We start from the raw sequence: 6,158 nt of genomic DNA on the forward strand, positions 1-6,158 counted from the left end.
GGTCCCTTCCCCTCCTTCACTCTGTTGGCCAAAGTGAGTCACAGGCCATGCCTGCTTCCATGGGTTGGGGGCTTATGGCCTTCCCTTTGGGTTGGACATTGAAGGGTGACCATTTGTCCATTTTCCACAGAATAAGTGGTAGCAGGTGTGGCTGGCACTCCCTCCTCACATGGGTCTTTACCTACTTGCCCCTCACTGAGACCTGCCCAGGCCACCCCCACCCCTGGTCCCCTTCCCTGCATTATGTTCCCCACAGCAATCACCACCTTCTGTTACAGGGATACCCCTCCAGTGTATTCTGTGTCATCTGTGTCTCTCCACTCCCAGGTGGGCAGGCCCCATGAGGTCAGGCCCTTGGTTTGATTCCCAGCTCAGCTCCTTGCAGACTTGTTGACCCAATTCAGATGGCCCACAGATGCCTGTTGAGATGAGTGAATCCATGAATGCAGATGGAGCTCCTTCTCCATCTTGAGCAAGGTGACCTCCACAGGCATACACAGCCTTTTTCACCCTATGACATTTCAACAAGAATCAGAAGATATCCCTTTCTGTCCCTATGCCAACTCAACCCACCACCTTGCTTGCTTCCAAAGTCACAGCTCCTGGCACTTTTGCAGGACAGTGGTCATCCTTCCCTTCCTGCAAGCCAGTCTGCTTGTCCCTGGGTGGCCACTTACAGAAGGGTGCTGCTATCCAGAACCTGGTTGCAGTGATGTCCAAGGTGAAGCATCTCAGCACCTCCCAGTAAATCTCAGCACCTCATTAGCCAGTCCCACCAGGGGCATATTGAGTTTTCTGCTCACTTCATCTAGTTCCACCCTCTCTTTCACCCAGCTATGGTGATGAGAGCCTGGGGCCTGCAGGGTTTTATATCTGTGCAATAAAATCAACAAGCATTTATTTGCTATGTGCTGAGACCTGAGTGCAGCCTTCTTCCTCCAAAGAGAAGACACACCTAATCCTCATCAGAATGACCCCAGGTATGTCTGTAGTCTCACTGTCTGGTTCAAGTCCCCATCTTGCCATTCTCCTTCTATGCATGGTGGCTTTACAATATGTCTGCAAATTCTTTGACATTCTTTCTTCTAGAAGTAGTTTAGTTTCCTTTCTGTTGACAATGAATGAGTCATCCTCAGGGGTGGAATGTGGTGGAAGTGAAATTGCAAATTTCAAGGCTTGCTCTTAGAAGATTCTCTCTATCTCCCCAGACTTGTGCCTCAGGAACCCTTAGCTGACCTATTCGATGCTTGGCTATCCTGAAATTTTGTTGGAGACACCGCAGTGCTTGTCTGAGGGATGGGACACTTCAGCTCCCATCTTCAGCCTTCCAAGAAAAAATGTGAACCTCCAGCTGATTCCCAATTTCCCAGAGTGGAGCAAGAACCTGCGACCCACCAAGACCTCCCCAAACCACAGATTCATGAGCAGAAGAAAGGTTATTGCTCTTTTCTGCTATTAGATTGGTGGGTGGCATATTATAGAGCAATAAAACAAAACCAGAACAGTGCACAAATTGAGACAGTTCTAAACTATAATCTATCATTTTCCCATCTGTCAAATCCCAGCAATTCCTTCAGGGAGCTGTTGGGAGGATTCAACATATCAACCAACTTCCCCTGGAGGAGGACACAGCGCAGCCACCAGGGTATGGTACTAGAGAGCCAAAGAGAGGACCTCAGTGGTGGGGGAACAGCAAGAACACAGTTCTGAAAGTCCTCTCCAAGGTCCCAGGGCACAGGGCAGCTGTTCTATAATCCTCCACTGAAACCTCTGTTGTGCTAAGACACCCAAAGAGAGAAAAGAGAACACAAAGTGCCACGTTCTGAGAGGAAGTGTCCCACCCTTTTCTGGCTCCCATCCCCAGAGGCACCAGTTTCTTTGATGATCTTCCAAGATTGCTTTCATATATAGCATCATCTATGCAAAAAATAAATGAAGAAAGGCAGGAAAAGAAGAAAAAATTATGAAGTCCTACATTCTGCCTGTTTCTTTTCCTGTTGAGTTTTCAGGGTCAAGACCACTGCCTGGTACCTGACTTATGATCAATAAATCAATGAGGAATGGGCATGAGCCTTGTTCAAATGGCACATTGGCAGCACATCTGCATGTGACTTGCCACCTTCTCTTCTTCTGTTGGAGGGCATGTCTTCTGTGTGCACCTGGAGCTGCCTCATTGTTTCCCTGGCAGACAACAGTTCACCATGTGGTGGAGTGTGGTTTATCAGCTGCTTTCCCTGATGGCCATGCAGACTACTTGAGTCCCCACTTGTTTCTACTCCAGTCAGAGTTATACCACACAGCTGCATGCAGATGGTTTTCCCAGCTGGAAACAGGTATGCATCCTGGTTCTCTGTCTATCAAAGACATAGTGTGGTCTTTTGTCCTCTCTCTGATTTCTTCCTCTCTTTTGCACACAGCTTCTAAGAACTGGCAGACCTTGACTGATGCAGACATCAAGGCACAGTGCTGTGTGCAGCCACGGTGGCCTCTGGAGGTGTAGCACTGGCTCTGGTCCTGGAAAGGGGGGTCTGGACTCCATGGTGGGCAGCAGGGACCGTGGCTCTAATGCTGCCTCTGGAAAGCCCCCGCTTTCTTGGATGGGAGTTGCAAAATGGCCAGTTCCATACCTTCTGGGATGAAGAGAGGGTGATTTTTGTAGGGTAGTCCTTATGCCTCCCATACAGATGGACCCCACCTTGGGCTCTGGAGACACCCATGATTCACACAGCTGGCAGGTGACATCTGCAGGAATTCTGCCACACACATTGTTGAGAGGTAGAAGAAGTTCATTTTCAGTACAGAACCCAAGGCCCAGGACACAGCCCTGGGATGCACATGGGAGGCTGGTGTGGTTTTGCCTGAATTTACAGACCAATCATAATGGATACAGACTGTGACTCTGGAGCAGGTCCTGGAGACACTGCCCAGGCCCCACCCGCCATTCCCCACATCAACCCTTCCCTTGCTAGGGCATGGAGAGGCTGGAGGTACAGGTTATGCTGTTGGGCAGTCATGCTGGCCTGTCTGTGTGTCGAAGTTCAGGCTCCAGCATTGCCATGTGTCCCACAGATTCCAGCTCAACCCTATTGATTGACCAGTGGGGAAACCCAGGTCAGGTCCTTGCCCAGGGAAGGTGTGAGCCCAAAGTCATGTGCACAAAAGGTAGGTTGGTGGAAACCAGGCCAAACTCAGTTTGTAAAATTAAACTCTCTGAATGAACAAATTTAAACAGAGATCTGTTTTCCAGCTTTAGAAACTCTGGAGATATGACCATGTTCCATCCATACAACTGTGCTTGGTGGTAATCAACTAGAGCTAAGTGGGAGATCCTCAAATCCTGGACTCTCCAGTATGCCATAGTTCCTATTCTGCCCAGCTACCCTGTGTACCAGCTAGTCCCTCTTCTCATTCGTTTTCCTGGCCTAACCTTGGAGGTGGTTGGGCTTATGTTCCTGCTTTGGTGTACAAAGAATGTTATTCAAATTAATTTCCCTCCACTCTTGTGATCTGGACACAGTGAATAGATAGGATTTTCTGATGGAAGCCATGAGGTTAGAGAGGTAAAGACATGCTCAAGGTCAAGCAGGGCTCCTACACATGAACTTGAGTCTCCTGCAATTGCAAGCTCCTCCAACCATGTGGAGAGAGGCAAAAGACAGAAACCAGTTGGGGGACAGTCTGCCTGTGCAATATGGACCCAGTGGAAAGGAGAAAGGAATTCATCAGACTCAAAGCCAGACATGAGCAGCCAAGGTCAAAGCCAACTTTGCACAATGTCACCAGTTCCCAGCAACTTCTTCTCCAACTACTAACACACTGATCCATTTGTGGCAGTATGTGGGACCCAGAAAGGGACAGAAACAAGACAAATGAAAAGAGAAAGACAGAGACAGAGAGAAGTGCACACAGGAAGACAAACTGAAAGAGACAGAAAAAGAGGATGAGGGTGAGAGGAGGAAAACCCCAGAGAGCAGGGGCAGAAAGGGAGGTTGGGGTGTGACAGAGTCCAAGACCTTCAGAGAGCTGGGCAGCATTAGGCTCCAGGGATCAGGGCTCCAAGATGAGAAGCTATTTCCACCTCCAAGGAACTCACGTAGGTCCCCCACTTTATTCCTGGATCCCCAACCCCAGATTCACAGGACCATGAGTGTTGTGTACATTGGACACCACATGCCTATGTCTTCTGAGGGTCAAGTTTGCTCAGTCCATCTTTGGCATTTTCTTCCAGACTGTCAACTGTCCCCAACCTAGAAAGAACAGACAACCCTTCCTTTCTGCTCTCCCATGGGCAGAGGGAATTGCCTGGGGTTCTGGGGGGAGATTCTGTGGGGATCACCCCTGCATAAGGCCCTGGTCTTGCATTGTGGATTCATAGCAGATGCCCTGCTTAGGAAGTGTGAGGGAACAGATGTGCATCTGTGGTCTCCATGCAGACGTGTCAGCAGGGCAACCTCATGGACAGCTGGGTGGTAAAACTTTTGTGTTTGCCAAGACTTTTGTTGAATGCAAACCATATAAGCAAATCTATCAGGTGTCACGAGAGACATGAGCTTCCCTCCTGGCCACACAGAGCCTGGTAGGCCAGGACACCCATTTGGGAACCTTGATTAACTCTCTTGAAACCATAGGCATGGGTTCTGGTTGGCTGAGGATCAGCTCCATTAGCTGTTTTTAAAATAGACTGACAAATATGTTCTACTATGAAGGCCCCACATTTGCCCTGAAGAAAGAAAGCAGCCCTCGGTGACTTGAACAAGAAATAGGAGCATGTTTGGGAGGAAGAGGCAGGAGGAGGCTGTGGTGGGCTGTTTGTTCATTCAGCAAAAGCAAGAGCCTTGCCAGGAATCAGCAGTCAACTTCCACACCACCTCTTCTCTCATCGAACTCACTGAGCCCTCAACACATTGTCAAGTAAATAGTAAATAGGATGCGTCCAGCCCAGGAGAAAAGTTTGCACCATGAGCTGGAGAATGTTGAAGGTGTGTGTCACATACAGGCATGCAGAGAGCAGTGACACATGAGTGGGAGCTGAAGATAAGAGTGACCATGTTAGAGCACAGGGAAGAATGGCCCAGGAGGGAATAGCTAACTCAAAGTCTCAGAGTCCACATTAGTCAGAGTCTAAGGCCTTCAGAATCATTCTCAACCTCTCAGGATACTTCTTGGCTTCCAGAGGATGGAGAAAAGCTCTGAGGTGAGCTTGTATGATTCACTTACTCATCCAAAAGTGGGGGTGGTAGGGTTGCAGAGAACTCCATGGGGCCCCTCTTGAGTTAACTTGTCCACAGCCTGACCAGGACATTTGTGCCTTAAAGTCAAAGAGCAGAAGGCTCCTTCAATTTTACCTAGGCCAGTGTTTCCCACACATGGGCACCCACCTTCACAGGCAGTATGTGGTGACTACTTCCCACCTGGGCACATCACCTATATTCCCAGTCTTATACCTCCTCTCTATGGGATCTATGGGAATAATAATCATTACCTTGTTGCTAGTTCTTTTCTTGCTGATAGCTACTAAAATACCACTAACTGAAATCTCCCTATTTTAGTCAGTTCTTCATTGCTGTGACCAATAGATCTGGTAAGAATAACTTAGAGGAGGAAAAGTTTATTTTGACTCCTGGTTTCAGAGTTTCAATCTATGGTTAGTCAATTACATTGCTCTGGGTCCAAGGTGAGGCAGAATATCATGGTAGAAAGATGTGGTACAAGAAAGCAGCTCTGGATGTGATGACAAGGAAGCAGAGAGAGCTCCACTCAAAAGGGACAAAATATAAACTCTAAAGGCAGGCTCCCAGCGACCAACTTCCTCCAGCCACACCCTGCTTTCCCAGAGTTACAGCCAGTTAATCCATATCAATGGATTAATCCACTGGTTAGTCCACAACTCATAATCTAATTATTTATCCTCTGAAAATTCTGAAATTGCTTCACACATGAGCTTTTGGGGAACACCTCATACCTAAACTATGACACAGTCCAGGAAGGACAATTTGAGAAACTTCACCCTAGACTAGTTCTTGAGATTATGCACAACTGTGGCCCGCAGACAGCAAAATATTTTTTTTAAAACATGCTTAGTGAGGCCCACGCTGCACTACCTTCCCTCTGTCCTCTGGGCTACATCATTCCCAGAAGGCACTTAGGTCCAGTGTTCA

The sequence above is a fragment of the Sciurus carolinensis genome, unplaced genomic scaffold (assembly GCF_902686445.1).
Source record: "Sciurus carolinensis unplaced genomic scaffold, mSciCar1.2, whole genome shotgun sequence".
Taxonomy (NCBI): domain Eukaryota; kingdom Metazoa; phylum Chordata; class Mammalia; order Rodentia; family Sciuridae; genus Sciurus; species Sciurus carolinensis.